Source organism: Seriola aureovittata, chromosome 19, assembly GCF_021018895.1.
Source record: "Seriola aureovittata isolate HTS-2021-v1 ecotype China chromosome 19, ASM2101889v1, whole genome shotgun sequence".
In the NCBI taxonomy this organism is placed as follows: Eukaryota; Metazoa; Chordata; class Actinopteri; order Carangiformes; family Carangidae; genus Seriola; species Seriola aureovittata.
In genome coordinates this window covers 23,705,001-23,723,447 of record NC_079382.1, presented here as the reverse complement: position 1 = coordinate 23,723,447, position 18,447 = coordinate 23,705,001, and the positions used below count along the sequence as shown (strand labels likewise).

The window sequence follows — 18,447 nt, the reverse complement described above, 5'->3', positions numbered from 1 at the left end:
TGTTTTACACAGTATTTTTTACTTTGTCTTCCAAAACAAAAGGTTTACTTTACAATATTAAGCATGTGTTAATATTTCATTGCATTGACACTTAATTTTATTATTAGGAAAAAGTTTCTCTGCAGAAACTTTAGTGGCATCACTTTGTTGATGGTGTTTGATCATAATAATTTAGGAAAAATCTGAAACTTGAGTGGATTCACTTTATTAAAGGAGTTTGATCAGAATAAATTAGGAGAAATCTGTAAAATAACTTTTTTCTGTGGAAATATGAATGAAACTTTCTGTTAATTTATTGTTTTTGCACTTTATTTGAATTAGGATATTTCAATCTCTTGCAAAGTGATTACTGATGCATTTAAATAGGAATAAGCAGAGAATTGTGTCTGAAAACAAAATTATTCCAACTTTATGGGCGACTGTATAATGAGGCAAAAAAAAAAGTTCAAAAAAATGTCATGTTACAGCAAGGCATATAAAGTCATAGTATAGTAAAGCATAAAAACATGAAAAAATCCAATACCAAATGTATCAAAAGGGATATTTTCTGTTATGGTAGGATTAGTTACAGCCTCCAGAATTATCTTAAGACACTGGAAAGCTGCTGTATCCCTGGACCTGGAAGACTGGTTGAATGCCATGGTGGCGACAGCATCTTATGAGTCTATGCTTAATAGACTGAAGGGCGGTTCCTTGGGCGCTCTTTTGGACCTTTACAAGGACTGATGAAAACTTGGGTCAGAGCACCAGTGATTGAGCACAGAACACTCAACACTTAAATTCAATAAAGTTTTAAATAACAAAAAAAGAGGCCTTACAACGTCAAAAACATCATAATCGAGTAAGGCATAAACGTCATCGTATATTATGTCATAAAAAATGTCATAGTTTAATGAGATACATTGGTTTTGTCAAATAACAGAAAGACCTAAAAAATGATATTACAGTGAAGTAAAATATCCAATGACTCAAGCATCAAGATACAAAACAATTCAAACACTGTACAGTGCTGGAACAAACTGACCAGAACTGAGTTGTATAGAGATGTAGAAAAATATCAGGTCAGAGTGACAGAGGGAAGGTGTCTGGACCCACTTACACTTTCTTTACTCTTTAGTTAGTTTGTTTTTTCTCATATACTATAACAAGTATAATGTGTGTGTGTGTGTGTGTGTATTACAGAGACACTGAGGAACCAGACCAGATCCAGAACCCAGGATACAGAGGTTCAGTGAAGGTGGTGTTGAAGGTGTGGAGGTGGATCAGTGAGTCAGAGACTCTGTAGAAGGACAGAGAGCCAGCAGGACAGTCCACATACACTGCTACTCTGTCAGAGGAGGAGGAGGAGGAGGAGGAGGAGGAGATGGATGTTTTTCCCTTATTATGCCAGACAGTGTAACGACCATCATCATCAGAGCAGTTCAGACTCCAGGACTGATCATTTCTTCCAAAAAAAAAGTCACCACTGTTTCCTTTCCGTTTGATTCCTCTGTAATTCACTGATATCGAAACTCTTCCTTTCCACTCGACCTCCCAGTAACAGCGACCAGTCAGACCAGTTCTACACAGCAGCTGAGACCAGAAGTCAAATCTGTCTGGATGATCAGGATATGATTGATCCTCTGTCACACGAGTCACCGTCCTGTTGTTGTCAGACAGTCTGAGTTTTCTGTTCACTGTGTTTTCATCCAGTTCCAGTTCACAGGAATCTGATGGAGAGAACAAGACACAACACAGCTGCAGTTTATCATCTGTTGATTCATCAACAACTTCACTGACAGTTACTGAAAGTGAATCATTAAATATTCAACTGTGAACAATGTTTGACTACATTTAAATTAAAATCCAACAGTCCAGTTACTGAACATGAGAGTCCAGATGTCAGTAATGTTCTGCTTGTTTTCTGCTGTGGACCTGAGGATGACGACTAATGGAGATCCACATCAATAAACATGTAGTGAATAAAGACTCTGGATCATCATCTTCCACTGCAGCACAAAGAAGCTCTGAACAATCTGCTTTCTAAAACTTTTATGACCTCACATTCAGCACGAAGTTCACACCTTTGAACATCAAACTGTTGTCTGCTACAAACACTTTCACAACAGTCTGGAAGTTTTGGTCCAATACTCAGTTTGTTTTGTTTGTGGATTTTAAATTGACTGATTGAATTTTAACATCTTTCCAAACACACTGAGCTAAATGCTGAATGAAAGTTTAGGTCAGAGAAAATCTAGTGTAACGTGCAGCTGCGTTCTCATGAATCATACTTAAAACACACTCACACTTCCTCAGACCAGGTCTCAGTCTCTCCAGTCCACCATGATCCAACCTGGAGGAGGAAACAAAGTCAGAATCAACTTCATCCACCTTCAGTCATATCCACCATGAAACATGAAGCTCCTCAGTTAGTGAGACAGAGACACAGTGAGAGAGCTGCTGGTGTCTGTCCATCTGTCCATACCTGAGAGTCTTCAGTGTCCTGTCTGGATCCTCCAGTTCAGCAGACAGCAGATTCACTCCTGAGTCTCCTGGATAATTATAGCTCAGGTCCAACTCTCTCAGATGGGAGGGGTTGGAGCTCAGAGCTGAGGCCAGAGAAGCACAGCCTTCCTCTGTGACCAGACATCCTGACAGACTGAAACCACACACACACACACACACACACACACAATATTATGTTGCTACACAAAGCAAAAGCATGTGTCTCATTGTGCTCCCTACAATACTTCACAAAAGGTTTTGAGCTGAATGAGAACTCTGAATCCTGACCTGAGAGTTTCCAGTAGACAGTCTGGACTCTCCAGTCCAGCAAACAGCAGCTTCACTCCTGAATCCTGCAGGTTGTTGTCACTCAGGTCCAGGCCTCTCAGACTAGAGGACTGGGAGCTGAGGACTGAGGACAGAGCTTCACAGCTTCTCTCTGAGAGGTTACAGCAACTCAGTCTGAAGAAGAGTACCAAAAAAACCATTCACACACTAAATATTTTTAAAATTAATACAGACCAGAGTCTTACATAAATTATAACAAGACACTAACCTGAGATGTTCCAGTGAACAGTGTGGACTCTCCAGTCCAGCAGACAGCAGCTTCATTCCTGAATCCTGTAGGTTGTTGTTACTTAGGTTCAGGTCTCTCAGACTGGAGGACTGGGAGCTGAGGACTGAGGACAGAGCTTCACAGCTTATCTCTGAGAGGTTACAGCCACTCAGTCTGAAGAAAAAAATCCAGAATAAAAAAATTCTCATGGTGATTATTTTAAATGAATACAAGTTTCCAGACCTCCAGCTCAGCCATGTTCGAGTAGGACGTTACAGTGCTCCCGGAGCCAAAGTTTATATGACTTACCAAAATACTCGGGCCATTAACTAATGTAAGACCTGAAATGACTTTTTACACAACCTTTTATCGCCACAACTTCCAAATACAGTGAACTACGACCATGCCAAAATGTCATATTTACTTGAAGGTTGACATTAGGTTAACACTTGGACTATAGGGAGGTTCTTCTTATACTTGCTGATACTACATTTACGTTATTTTTTCTATTTACTTTTCTATTGTTTTTTTTTCTCTTTTGATTGTGCTACTGTTCTTTCTTATGGAGTTTCACAATATGTTCTGTTTTAGCAGCGGCCAGACATTGTGGGGTTTCATGTTCATGTTGGGAGGGTTTGTATTCTGCTCTATGATAAATAATTTCTGTGTTGTACTGGAAACTCTAAGATCTCGCTAGGTTTTCCCTCTCCAATACAATAGGTAGCTTATGGTAACAGACGAGGAGGCCTTACTTCTACCAGGTGTAACGTGAAGGGGTTGAACCACCCAGTAAAGAGGAGTAAGGTACTAGCCCACCTGAAATCTCTGTCCTCTGACTTTAAGTTTTTTTCAAGAAACCCACTAAAAGAATATCTCCCATACTCTCACACACACATTTCCTAAAAGCATGTTAACAACTCCAACGTATCTGAGACTTTTCCACCCTACAGAACAAAACTACTCTTTTCACACACATGTACATTGATACCCAGTATCGATTACTTCTTGGTAGACTCTAAATTAGCGCCTCATATTCATAGCCCTAGTTACCATGAGATATTGATCTCCGATCATAGCCCCCTCACATTTGCGCTTAATTTAAGTGGTCCTCAGTCCTCTCAGCCATTGTGGAGGATGGACCCCCAACTTAATAATGACCCCAAATTTTCTGATTATTTAAGAGTGACAGTGCAAGAGTGGAAGATCTTGGGCCATGCAGGACCTTGATAACTCAGCCAGAACCCACCTTGGCATTTAACACCAAGGAGCCAACTTTGAAAGAAGTTGAGGAGGTTGTCAAGGCAGCTAGATCCAGTTCAGCACCAGGCCCCAGTGGAGTGCCATACGTCGTCTACAAGAGATACCCCAGACTCTTGAAGCCACTATGTATGATCCTCAAAGTCATCTGGAGAAGGGGGAAGGTGGCCCGGCAGTGGAGACACGCAGAGGGTGTCTGGATTCCAAAGGAGGAGAACTCAGCTACCATCGAGCAGTTCAGGATCATCTCACTCCTCAGCGTCGAGGGCAAGATATTCTTTAGTATTGTTGCCCGGCGCATGACGGAGTTCCTCCTGAGGAACAGTTACATCGACACCTCTGTGCAGAAGGGGGGAGTCCCAAAGGTTCCAGGATGCATTGAGCATACAGGAGTCGTCACCCAGCTGATCCGGGAGGCACGGGAGGGCAAAGGAGACCTGGCAGTCCTTTGGCTCGACCTTGCCAACGCCTACGGGTCCATTCCACACAAGCTTGTGGAAACCTCGCTTGACCGGCACCACGTTCCAGGCAAGATAAAGGACCTCATACTGGACTACTACAGCTGCTTCAGTTTGAGAGTCACTTCTGGAACAGTAACATCCACGTTTCATCGGCTTGAGAAGGGCATTATCACAGGATGCACCATTTCTGTGATATTGTTTGCCTTGGCCATGAATATGTTGGTGAAGTCAGGTGGAGTGCAGAGGCCCACTCACCAACTCAGGTATGCGGCAGCCCCCTATCAGAGCATTTATGGATGATCTGACAGTGACTTCAACATCAGTCCCGGGCTGTAGATGGATCCTCCAAGGCCCTGAGCAACTCATTAGCTTGGCCCGAATGAACTTCAAGCCAGCCAAGTCCAGGTCCCTGGTGGTGAAGAAGGGGAAGGTTACAGACGAGTTTCGCTTCTCAATAGGGACCACCCAGATTCCATCTGTGGGAGAGAAGCCAGTTAAGAGTCTGGGCAAGATCTATGACTGCACCTTGAAGGACACCGCTGCACTCCAAGCAACATCAGAGGAGTTGGGAACCTGGCTGACAGCAGTGGATAAGTCAGGGCTACCAGGCAAGTTTAAAGCTTGGATCTACCAACATGGCATCTTGCCATGACTCCTCTGGCCACTGCTGGTCTATGATGTGCCAATGACCACCATCGAGTGCTTCGAGAGGAAGGTAAGCTCTTTCTTACGGAAGTGGTTGGGCCTACCACGAAGCCTAAGCAACATCGCCTTGTATGGGAGGAACAACAAGCTGAAACTGCCCTTCAGTAGTCTGACGGAGGAGTTTATGGTTACCCGAGCAAGAGAGGTGCTGCTGTATAGGGACTCTAGTGACATCAAAGCCTCCTCGGCTGGCATAGAAGGGAGGACTGACGGGAAGTGGAAGGCCCGAGACGCAGTCAACCAGGCTGAGTCCCGCTTGCGGCACAGTGAGCTGGTGGGAACAGTGGCATCTGGACGGGCAGGACTCGGGAGCAACCCAAGACCTTCCTACAACAAGGCCCAGGGGAAGGAAAGGTGTCAGCTGATCCAGGAGGAGGTCCGAGCAGGGGTGGAGGAAGCCCGCTGCAGTAGAACAGTAGGGACGCGGCAACAGGGGGCGTGGACCCGATGGGAGGAGGCAGCTGACCGGAAGGTATCGTGGACAGAGCTATGGCGATCTGAGCCACACCGGATCAAGTTCCTCATTCAGTCGGTGAATGACCCAGTGTTGCAGGTCATCGCAGAGGCCATCAGCACAGGGATCTCCACCAGTAAAGGCCAACAACCAACAAGGCAGTCCATCGCCTTTGTTAGAGCTGGGAAGAAGCCGCAGCAGCTCAGGAGTCAAGCAGGGGGGCTGCTGGCGACAGCTCGGGACTGGCAGCTGAAAGTCGACCTAGGGAGACAGCTCAAGTTCCCGGAGAACATCGCAGTGACCACACTCAGGCCAGACATGGTCCTGGTGTCAGAAACAACGAGACAAGTGGTCCTGCTGGAGTTGACTGTTCCCTGGGAAGACCGGATGGAGGAGGCCTTTGAGAGGAAGAGGGCCAAGTATGAGGAGCTGGCAGGTGAATGCCGTAGCAGGGAATGGAGAACCCGATGCAACCCCATCAAGGTCGGGTGCAGAGGATTTGCCGGCCAGTCTCTCATCAGGGCACTCAAGATGCTGGATGTGAAGGGACTGCAGAATAGAAGAGCCATCAAGAACATCACTGACGCGGCAGAAAAGGCGTCCAGATGGCTGTGGATCAAGCGGGGCGATCCATGGACCACATGTGCTACTTAGACACAAGCTGGGACTGATCACCCCGGCTGGGTTGCCTGGGCGAGGGTGTCTGTTGTGAGACCCGAAACACCCTGTGATCCCAGGATACAACACTGATGATGTGTCTAAGTTGCACCAGGAGGTGTATACTAGAACAAGTGGACAAATTAAAATATTTTTCGAAACCAACAACACCCCAGAGACTTCCCCATGTTTACTGTGGGAGACTCTAAAGGTATATTTGAGGGGCTTTTGGAGTTGAGGCTTTAGTAAAATCAGATATTTTCAAAATCATTTCTTTTTTTTAAAGAAGAAGTACCTGCAATTTGGCAACAAACCCCAAAAACTGCTAGCCAGACAACTGCGCAAGTTAGAAAATGACTGCAGGATCCATAAAGTCAAATCCAAACATGGAGTTCTGCTTACCTAAGTGAAGGATATTAACAAGCGCTTTGAGGAATTCTCTGAAACCTTTTATTTTTCTAAAATAAGTGCAGGACCCCAGAAAACCTTATTGAAAGTATCAACCTTCCCTCTCTCTCACAAGAGGATTACACCCTCCTAAACAAGACATCACCCTTCAAGAGTTGAAAGAAACAATTAAATATCTGAAATGAGGCAAGACTCCTGGCCCTGATGGGCTACCTTCCAAGCTTTACAAAACATTTACTGACATACTCACACCTTATATGTTTAATATGTTCTCTCAAGCTCTCGAAAAGGGATCTTTGCAACAAACGCTTAATGAGGCTGTCATAACTCATATCCTCAAAAGGGCAGGGACCTGGAGGAGGTTGAAAGATACAGGCCTATTTGTCTCCTCAATGTGGATCAGAAAATATTGGCCAAACTTTCAGCATACAGGCTTAACAAATTTGTGGGCACATTTGTTCATCCAGATCAGTCCATATATATTCCAGGTACAAACTCTGTCTCCAACCTTAGACGTCTTATTAATATAATGTACCACTCCAAATCCAGTCTGAATGATCTTATGGTTGTTTCCCTAAATGCTGAGAAGGCATTCGATCAGGTGGAATGGTCATACTTATTTAAATTGTTGGACAAATCTAATTGATGAGATAAATTTATAGCCTGGATTAAGTTGCTGTACAGGAATCCCAAGGCCCAAATACTAACCAATGGAATGTTGTCCTCCCACTTCAGCCTGTTTAGGGGCACAAGACATGACTGTCCCCTCTTGCCCATCCTTTTTAGCTCTGGCTATTCAGCTGCTTGGAGAGTCAATTCGCACAGACCTGGCGGCCTGGGTGGCTCACCTGATACAGCGAGTACCACATGGACTTAGTCCTAACTGCAGTGGCTATGGGTTCGAATCCGACCCATGGCTATTTGCTGCATGTCATCCCCTCAGTCTCTCTCCTTGGCTTTCCTATCTCACTGTACTATCAAAAATAAAGGCAAAAAATATTTATATATTTTTTTATATAAAAATTTGCACAGACACAACTGATAAAAATTCTCTGTACACGGACCTAAAGTCAGTCTCCCTGTCCTCCTGTGAAGCATTATTATACATATTATGGTTAGAATCTGCTAACAAATTAAGCATTTTTGGGATTAGTTCACTCTCCTTCCTGCTCCCCTTGGCTGGGAATCCTTCTTTCCCACCATCCCAGCTCAATGATGGATTTCTACAACTGAGAGAGATGGGCATTTACACAATTGGTGAACTTTAGTTGAATGGAGCTTTTGCCTCTTTTGCTCAGTTGCAAGAAACATATGAACTCCCTAAGAGTAATTTTCTGTAAATCAGAAATGATGTGCATACCCACTTACCCTCTTTTGAAAGTGCCCCCCCCCCAGGTGCCTCCTTCAGAAAAAAGACTCAGACAGAAAAGTGTTGCATTTTTACGACTCACTACAATCTGTTACTCCCCCCTCTATAATACCATGGGGATATGCATGGGAAAATGAATTGGGAACACCGATCCCTGATGAGACCTTTACCGTCATATACAATGTACTAAGCAGAGGGGAGGGAGGGTTTATTAAGAATGTACTTTCTTTTGTGTGTATTTATGTTGAACATTATACAACATTTGTTGTATTCTCTTTGTTGTTCGTTTTTTTGTTAATTTTCTAATGAAAATGTAGACTGTTGTAGACCTGTCCTACATCATGCACTTTTTTCATTCAATAAAATATACTTGACAAAAAAAAAAAGGAAAGAAACACTAACCCAAGACCTTCCACTGTAGAGTGTGGACTCTCCAGTCCAGCTGACAGCAGCTTCACTCCTGAATCCTGCAGGTTGTTATTACTCAGGTCCAGGTCTTTCAGACTAGAGGACAGGGAGCTGAGGACTGAGGACAGAGCGTCACAGCTTCTCTCTGAGAGGTTACAGTCACTCAGTCTGAAGAGGAAATCCAGAAAAAATCCTTATGATAAATATTTCAAATTAATACAGTTAAAAGTTTTAAATACATAAGAAAGAAACACTAACCCGAGACCTTCCACTGTAGAGTGTGGACTCTCTAGTCCAGTAGACAGAAGCTTCACCCCTGAATCCTGCAGGTTGTTATAACTCAGGTCCAGGTCTCTCAAACTAGAGGACTGGGAGCTGAGGACTGAGGACATAGCGTCACAGCTTCTCTCTGAGAGGTTACAACCGTTCAGTCTGAAGAGGAAGACCAAACAAAACTTTCACAAACTGAATATTTTAAATAAATACAGGCCCACATCTTGCATACAAAAACATTCAAAACTAACCTGAGACCTTCCAGTGTACAGTGTGGACATTCCAGTCCAGCAGACAGCAGCTTAACTCCTGAATCCTGCAGGTTGTTGTTGCTCAGGTCCAGGTGTCTCAGACAAGAGGACTGGGAGCTGAGAACTGAGGACAGAGCTTCACAGCTTCTCTCTGAGAGGTTACAGCCACTCAGCCTGAAGAGGAAATCCAGAAAAAGAATTCACATAGTCAATACTTTGAAAATTACAGGTGTGAGTTATGAATACACAACAGCTAAACACGAACCTGAGACCTTCCAGTTTACAGTGTGGGCTCTCCAGTCCAGCAGACAGCAGCTTCACTCCTGACTCCTGCAGGTTGTTGTTACTCAGGTCCAGGTGTCTCAGACTAGAGGACTGGGAGCTGAGGACTGAGGACAGAGCTTCACAGCTTCTCTCTGAGAGGTTACAGCCACTCAGTCTGAAGATGAATCAGCAGAAGAAAAGAAGTATAAAAACCATTTTTTTTGTCATGACTAAAGAAGAAGAAACAGTAAATGTAGATGGATATATGTGCACATACAGAGCTTTATTTGAAGCTTTGACCACTGGCAGCAGCTTCAGAAGAGCCTCCTCTGAAGCAGAGTATTTCTTCAGGTCAAACACGTCAAGATGTTCTTCTGAGGACAGTAAGATGAAGACCAGAGCTGACCATTGAGCAGGAGACAGTTTATCTGTGGAGAGACGTCCTGATCTCAGGGACTGTTGGATCTGCTCCACTAGAGAACGATCATTCAGTTCATTCAGACAGTGGAACAGGTTGATGCTTTTCTCTGCAGAGGGAGTCTCTTCAATCTTCTTCTTGATGTACTGGACTGTTTCCTGATTGGTCTTTGAGCCACTTCCTGCCTGTGTCATCAGGCCTCGTAGGAGAGTCTGATTGGTCTGCAGTGAAAGACCCAGGAGGAAGCGGAGGAACAAGTCCAGGTGTCCATTTGGACTCTGTAAGGCCTCATCCACAGCTCTCTGGTAGAAGAGTGTTGGTTCAGGCTTGTCCCTGAAGACTTTAGATAACCAGGAGGTTGGTTGTTCTTCTGACATCAGATTGAGTCCAGACTTGATGAAGGTCAGATGGACATGAAGAGCAGCCAGAAACTCCTGAACACTCAGATGGACGAAGCAGAACACCTTGTCCTGGTACAGGCCGCTCTCCTCTTTAAAGATCTGTGTGAACACTCCTGAGTACACTGAGGCTGCTCTGATATCGATGCCACACTCTGTCAGGTCTGATTCATAGAAGATCAGCTTTCCTTTCTGCAGCTGCTCAAAAGCCAGTTTTCCCAGAGACTCAATCATCTTCCTGCTCTCTGGACTCCAGTGTGGATCTGTCTCAGATCCTCCATCATACTTGACCTTCTTCAGTTTGGACTGAACCACCAGGAAGTGGATGTACATCTCAGTCAGGGTCTTGGGCAGCTCTCCTCCCTCTCTGGTTTTCAACACCTCCTCCAGAACTGTAGCAGTGATCCAGCAGAAGACTGGGATGTGGCACATGATGTGGAGGCTTCGTGATGTCTTGATGTGGGAGATGATGCTGCTGGCCTGCTCCTCATCTCTGAACCTCTTCCTGAAGTACTCCTCCTTCTGTGGGTCAGTGAACCCTCTGACCTCTGTCACCATGTCAACACACTCAGGAGGGATCTGATTGGCTGCTGCAGGTCGTGTGGTTATCCAGAGGCGAGCAGAGGGAAGCAGTTTCCCCCTGATGAGGTTTGTCAGCAGCACGTCCACTGAGGTGGACTCTGTAACATCAGTCAGGATCTCAGTGTTGTGGAAGTCCAGAGGAAGTCTACACTCATCCAGACCGTCAAAGATGAACACGACCTGGAACTGATCAAACCTGCAGATTCCTGCTTCTTTGGTTTCAGTAAAGAAGTGATGAACAAGTTCCACCAAGCTGAACTTTCTCTCTTTCAGCACATTCAGCTCTCTGAAGGTGAATGGAAATGTGAACTGTATGTCCTGGTTGTCTTTGTCTTCAGCCCAGTCCAGAGTGAACTTCTGTGTTAAGACTGTTTTCCCAATGCCAGCCACTCCCTTTGTCATCACTCTTCTGATTGGTCCGTCTCTTCCAGGTGAGGCTTTAAAGATGTCTTCTTGTCTGATGGTTGTTTCTGGTCTGACTGGTTTCCTGGATGCTGTTTCAATCTGTCTGACCTCATGTTGATCATTGACCTCTCCAGTCCCTCCCTCTGTGATGTAGAGCTCTGTGTAGATCTGCTTCAGAAGGGTTGAGTTTCCTGCTTTAGCGATCCCCTCAAACACACACTGGAACTTCTTCTTCAGGTTCGATTTGAGTTGTTGTCGACAAACTGCAGCAAAATGTCCTGAATGAAGAAACAACAAATGAGATCAATGAATAAACGTCAACATTTCATCACTTCTTCCCCTAAAGAATGAGTATATGAACATGTTTCCCTCCATCTGGTCAGTAAACGTCTCATTTCTCCATCATGTTAAATCCTCTTACTGCTCTGCAGACAGTCAGCCAGCTCCTCCTGCTTCATTCTCCTCAGGAAGTTCACTGTGATCTTCACAAACGCCTTTCTGCTGCTCCTCTGCTCTTCATCCTCACCGTCCAACACCTCCTCCTCCTCCCTCTGACTCTCTGAGGATTCTGGGTAATCTGGTCTCAGGAGCCTCTGGACTCTCTTCAGCTCCTTCTTCACAAAACTGATGATGTTCTCCTCCAGCAGCTGGAACAAATGATTTGTAAATATCAGCATGAATTCATACATCCCATAATGTCTGTGACAGAGTGAAAACCTTCTGGTTTGTTAGGCTGTTACAATCAGAAAATTATCTTTAGGGGTATTTTTATGTCTTTGTTAGAAAGCAGCAGTGGAGACATTAAGGAAATGTTGGAAGAGAGTAGGATTGAATGACAAGCAGCAAATGATCCAACCAGTGAAACTGGGGACTCACGTCTCAGGGCATTTGAGCCCATGTGGAATGTGCTCTTATATGGTATCAGTTATCAGGTCGCCCCCAGAATAGTAGTTTACAGTTTAATTTAAGGCCGTTTGTAGTTTTCAGTACTGACTGATTGTTCATTTACAAACCTTTAATATGGAGTCCATGTCTGTTTGATTCTTCTCTGCAGACTGATAACTGAGGACCTCTGAGATCGTCTCATAATGTCTGTGGAGAAAAATCAAAAGGTGAACTCACCAACTTCTGTATGAATTGTATGTTACATGTTCAAAGAGTCACACAGTATTTAAGAAACCCATTCATTGGGGCGTCGTGGTCTAAGCAAGCGCCCCATGTGTAGAGGCTACAGTCCTCGCTGCAGTTGGCCCCGGTTCGAGTCCCGCATCGGACGGCCTTTGCTGCATGTCATTCCCCCTCTCTGCCTCCCTGTTTCCTGTCACTCTCTACTATCCTGTCCAATAAAGGCATAAAAGCCCCAAAAAATATACTTTAAAAAAAAAAAAAAAGAAAGAAACCCATTCATTGTCATTCTCACCTTTGATCAGCTGAGTCGTGTCCATCTTTGAAGTTAATATAGCGACCTATAGACCGGTCACTCTTCATGGACACACAGCTGGGTTCAGGAGCGTCTGGTCTCTGCTGCTGCTTCCTGATACAAACAAACAAGTGACAAATGAAAAGGAGTTTTAACCTGAGAACAGATGGATTGTGAGCAGACTGTCTCCAGGTGAAATGTTAGCAGCAGATAGACAGATAAATACTCATAGAAACTAATGGCACAAAAATTTGAGCCAGGTTGTAATACAATATAATTATTTCTTATATTAGTTTTAAGAAACAATGAGACAAGAAATGTTTTGTAAGAATATGGAGTAAAGAGTGAGGAATGAATTGCTCAATGACAACACAGCAAACACATCATGTACCATAGGAAGATGGACACCGACAGACACAAACAAAAATTCTTACCTTTGATCAGCAGACTGGTGTCCATGTTTTAAATTACAGTTTTCAGAAACCGTCCTGATCTTTTTAACTGAGCCCGGTTCAGGTCCAGGTCCAGGTCCAGGTCCAGGTCTAGGTCCAGGTCCAGGTCCAGGTTCAGGTCCAGGTCCAGTAGCGTCTGGTCTCTGCTGCTCTGGGCTTCAACACAACACACACAGAGCTCTGAGTGAATAATGATGGAGCAGTGATGTGAATCATGGACAGTTAGAGATCCTCATCTCACCTCTGAGCTCTGGTCTTTCTCTCATGTTCCCCACACTGAGAGGTTTTAGAGGGAGGGGCTCCCTCCTCTCTGTCCTCACACTGATCCATGGCAGAGCCCCCACCTTCACACCAACACAACAACATGCTTCATTACAACAGGGTTTACTTCACAGGAAACATTAGTTCTCATTATGTCACTAACATGTCACAAGTATTTATAACATCAACCTCCTACATTTGTTAAAGAGGCACAAAAAAGTAAAAGATGTAGAAATGTTTATTATCATCTCAGACTTATTTCAGTCTCAGGGATGTTTTGACTCAGATTTGACTTGGCCTCAGTTTCCCGCCTCCACAATAAAGTCTCTGGTCTGGACCAGGTCCAGGACCAGGTCCAGGTCCAGGTCCAGGTCCAGTTCTCACAGACATGACAATAAGCTACAAATACTCAGAACTCTCTAACTTCACCTGTATTTGTAAAAGTACAAAAATCTACGTCTCTGTATTTAGAACAATGTTTGAGGTGATAAAGACGTGCACAGCTGCACAGATGTTCAACAGAGAGTGGGGGAGGTTATTAACAAGTTATTTTGGAGTCTAACCTGATACTAAGAATTGGTTATAACCAACACCAGGACGCAGGAGTGTGTATGACCTGGGACTGGGACAGACTATTTGCTCATTAAGCATGTGGACATCTAAAGTTTAAATATATATTTTGAGACTGTATGAAGGAGATTTATTGACACCTGCTCTTCAGTTGCTCTGGGACAAACAGCTTTGTTCCTTGTAATAATAATATGTGAGTTAGTTGATCAGTCTTTGGAAAGCTGTGACATCGTCTGGATTTAATCGTTGATTATCAGCGGCTTGAACCTTGAACCTGGTAGCGAACTGTTCACAGACGTCAGTGAAATCGAACAACAGGCAGAAGTAGAATCTGAATCAACACACAATGAGCTGCAACTTTAAAGTCTGTTCTGAAGGCACTGACTGAGGTTTACTTTATATCACATGACACTTAAGATTCAGAATGTTGTACTTGTGTTGCTGCAGCTCCTGGGTGAATAATAAAATTATAAATGAAACAGTCTGAATAAAGGCAAAAATGCCCCAAATAATCTATAAAAAAAACAATATCTCTGAATCTCAGTGAACTCAGCGTGAGGGAATTTTCTTTTGTCCACCTGATGAGTTACTGACTCAGGGTGAAAGGTCAGTGTGATGCCGATACTGATGGTGCCAGGGCTGATGACAGACCTTGGATGGGCAGTAACAAGATGCTGAGTGTTTCCTTGTTTATGGTTAATGAACCAATAGTGTAGTAACACATCCCTCTCCAACCCCCGCTCCATCTTATGGGGTTATTTGACCAATTATGGAGTGTAAGCTTTCTATAGTTATCTTTCTAAATGTATAAAACCTATATAAAGGTTCCTGCTCCAGAATGGAGGTGACATCACACAGAAGTTTGTATTGATGATTCCTCCTTTCTCCTTGATCAAGCATCAATAAACGTCCTCAGCATAAGACATCCTGGACTCCAGCTCTTTCTTTACCGCCAATGATAAGAATTTCCCAAACACTCTGACTGTAAAATCTTTTATGAATCTTTATCACCTGTTAATCACTAACTACTTCACCTGTCAACAACTCAAACTGTAGACAGTGAATGCCTCTCACTGATTGGATGACACAGGCTGTTGAAATGTGACTGTGAAACTGACACTAAACTTCTCTTAGAATGAAACTAACAGTAGATGTTGATTCCTGCCTTTAAAGGTACATTTTATGTAACGTTCGTCAATCACGTGACTTTGTCTCCGTGTGAAAAGCTCATTAAGGAAAAATTTCAAATCAACCATTTGAAAACATGAACCACTTTATCGACCGTCAAAAAAACGTTTACTGACACAAACATGATGAAAGCTGGAGGTTACGTTACCTTCTGATGCAGGAAATAATCATGAAGTGATGAGTGAAGGTGAAATTAAACGGCAGCTTCGACCAGGAAACCGACCAGAGGCAGAACGAACACGTAACTGACGACAGGAGGTTTTCAATCGTCTCAGCTCTTCAATTTCATCTTTAATCTGAGAAGGAAATATGATCAAAAATCAGCTCTGACCTTTGGAACTAAAACCTTTGAACATTCAGTCAAACATTAACAGCATCAGATCCTTATCAGCTCAGATACAGTTTTATCCTCAGTACATTTTATTACCCAACAGCCTCAGAAAGCTGCGAACAGAAGCCCAGAGAGCCAAGTGAGACTTTTCTGTTTGTTTTGTAATATTCCTTTTCAGCCACAAGAGACTGTGAAACAAAACTGCTTTTCATTTACATTTACTCAGAAGACGCTTTTATCCAGAGCCACTTACCAGTGAGTGACATCAGTAAAGCTTCAGAGCAGAAGGAAACCTGGTGTAAGGACCGAGTACTACATCTGATAAATACGTGAAGGAGATCAGGTAAATGTGAGGGTGTTGCTCCCTGATCTCTTCTACCATGTGAGATAATGCCACAATCAGCTGCTGGGAATTCTGCACAGTGATAATGTAGATTCACAGCTGACACAGCTCAGAAGGGTTAATGACTGAGACCACCAGCATCTCAGACCAAAACAAATGCGTTGTCCGTCACACCTCCGGCCTCCGCCATTACACCACTATATCTTTACATAGAAAATACTTGTTGCTGCTGTTTTATTGTTTAATATCTGGTTGAGAGAACCTTTTGACTATGGGCTGGAAACCAAGGTGATACACTGATCGACAAACTGTTCATCCAGAACAGTAGATCTATGAATAAATATATTTGAACCTCACATTGTATCTCATCACTGAGATTTGCATAGGATCCAAATTGCACCAAATATCTCCATCTAGTGGACACATAGGAGAACTACACCACCGGACACTGTGTGTAGTTGTTGTGGAGGGAAGGTGTGACACCTCCAACAGTCCACACATGCAGAACAAAAGCCTGGATTAGTCAGTCACCTGTTGCAGGTAAGGAAGAGGAAACAGAAATGTCTTTCTGATTGGCTGGAATCGGATACAGGTCAGACTGGTTCTGACGTCACTCTGATGTTTTTCAGACTTGGACTCTGAAGTTTTGAGGAAGTGACTCGTCCTCAGATCAAATGCTCACAGACACCAGGACTGACGAGGGAGAACGAGCAGCTTCTTCTCTCCAGATGTTTCCTCGACACATGAAGGTGGAAAGTGTCTGTAAGTCGACCTGAAGTGAGTTCAGCAGGTGAGAATCCTCCAGAGAAATCTGTACATGTCTGAACAGCATCACTGTGATTGTGTTGTGGTGCTCTTTGACTGGACAGTAGAAATGTTTCTGGGTGCTGATTGGCTGTTGCAGACCTAAATATTATTAAGAATCTCCATCAATGATAAAGATCTGCTGTGTCATCTGTTAGTGGTTTCTCAGTAGAATCAGAACATGTGATTGTTTCCTGAACTCACATCATTATTGAAATATACATCAATAGCCAGAACTGGTCCGACAGCTTGGATCAACTTGGCTGCATTTTACTGTCCTGACACACGATCATCTTCCCAGCACTGATGCAGACTTCTGTTGAGTCCATGTCTCAGCGGTCACAGACTTTCAGTATTTCATATTTAAAGTGCAGCTTTTTCAGTAATTTGTACAGTGATTCAGAGCTAACATTGATCCAAACAGACACGTCCTGATGTTGTTACACTCTGGAAAGCACCTGAAAATCTCACAATGATATCTCAGCGACCAATTCTGAAGAATCTGTGACAAGTATTTGGATTATATCAAATAGATTTTTGCAGCACAGCAAAAGATTTTGGGATCATAAAAAGTTAGTGTTATGTTTGCTCTCGAGCTAACATTGCCCTTATCAAGCAAGACTTGACTACAACAGCACTACGGTGTCCTGTGATACTCACACAGTGCGAGTTTTATACATGAGGATGTTACATTGTTAGTGACAGAGAACTAATGTTTCCTGTGAAGTAAACCCTGTTGTAATGAAGCATGTTGTTGTGTTGGTGTGAAGGTGGGGGCTCTGCCATGGATCAGTGTGAGGACAGAGAGGAGGGAGCCCCTCCCTCTAAAACCTCTCTGTGTGGGGAACATGAGAGAAAGACCAGAGCTCAGAGGTGAGATGAGGATCTCTAACTGTCCATGACTCACATCACTGCATGTCTAAGAAATTAGCAACCCTGACCTTTAACCCAAATATCAAGTCAAGTAACTTTAATTTCATCATGTGTGCATGAAAACAGTTACAACTTATTACTTTGGAAATAACCACACAGAAGTCTCTCTTTGTTGCAGCAGCAGTGACCTTTATAGGGTCTTTATGGAGGTTTAAGGGGGTTTATAGTTGTCATTACAAAATGTGCAAATATGAGGGGCCCCTATGCCCTTGGGGTGCCCCAAACATTGGCCTGGTTTGCCTCTCTTGATGGAGCATTTCTGTCTGTTTATACTATGGAAAGCCAGATCCAATTATACTCACAGGTAAAAACCTATTTTTACTTGTAATGTTAAGGTTTGTTTGCTTGTTAATTTTTCATTTCATTCATTTTTCAGCTTCTTTTTTTTTCATTTTATGTTGATTATCTAACATTTTTTAAATACGTCCAGACATCCCAGTAAACTCTGTGTTTAACATCACAACGCTATGAACTGTGGGTAATTCTCTCAGGCAAATCTGCAGAAATGTGAATTTATAGAAAGTGGCAATAAAGGGTTCAAAATGTCTGCTGGAGAGCCGTGGGGGGGGGGGGGGGGGGGGGGGGGGGGCACTGGGATTGGGCCTTTCCCCCCCAGTGCCTCTGCCTACCTGTGAGTTCTGGACCGTCGCTGCACCCACCTGCTGCACGTTGAACTGTGACGGTCTTCATTCAGAGCACGGACAGGATCAGCAGATCGGCCTGTAGTGAAATGCACACAGAGCAGGAGACACTGAGGCACCAGACGCCCTCTGCTGGTCAATGGGAGGTAAACGC

General features: G+C 43.8%; 1 pseudogene; it reads right to left on the bottom strand.

Moving 5' to 3' along the window:
* Positions 1-1,176: 1,176 nt before the first annotated feature.
* Positions 1,177-18,447, bottom strand: part of LOC130187399 (NACHT, LRR and PYD domains-containing protein 12-like) — a 17,937-nt pseudogene continuing 666 nt past the window's right edge.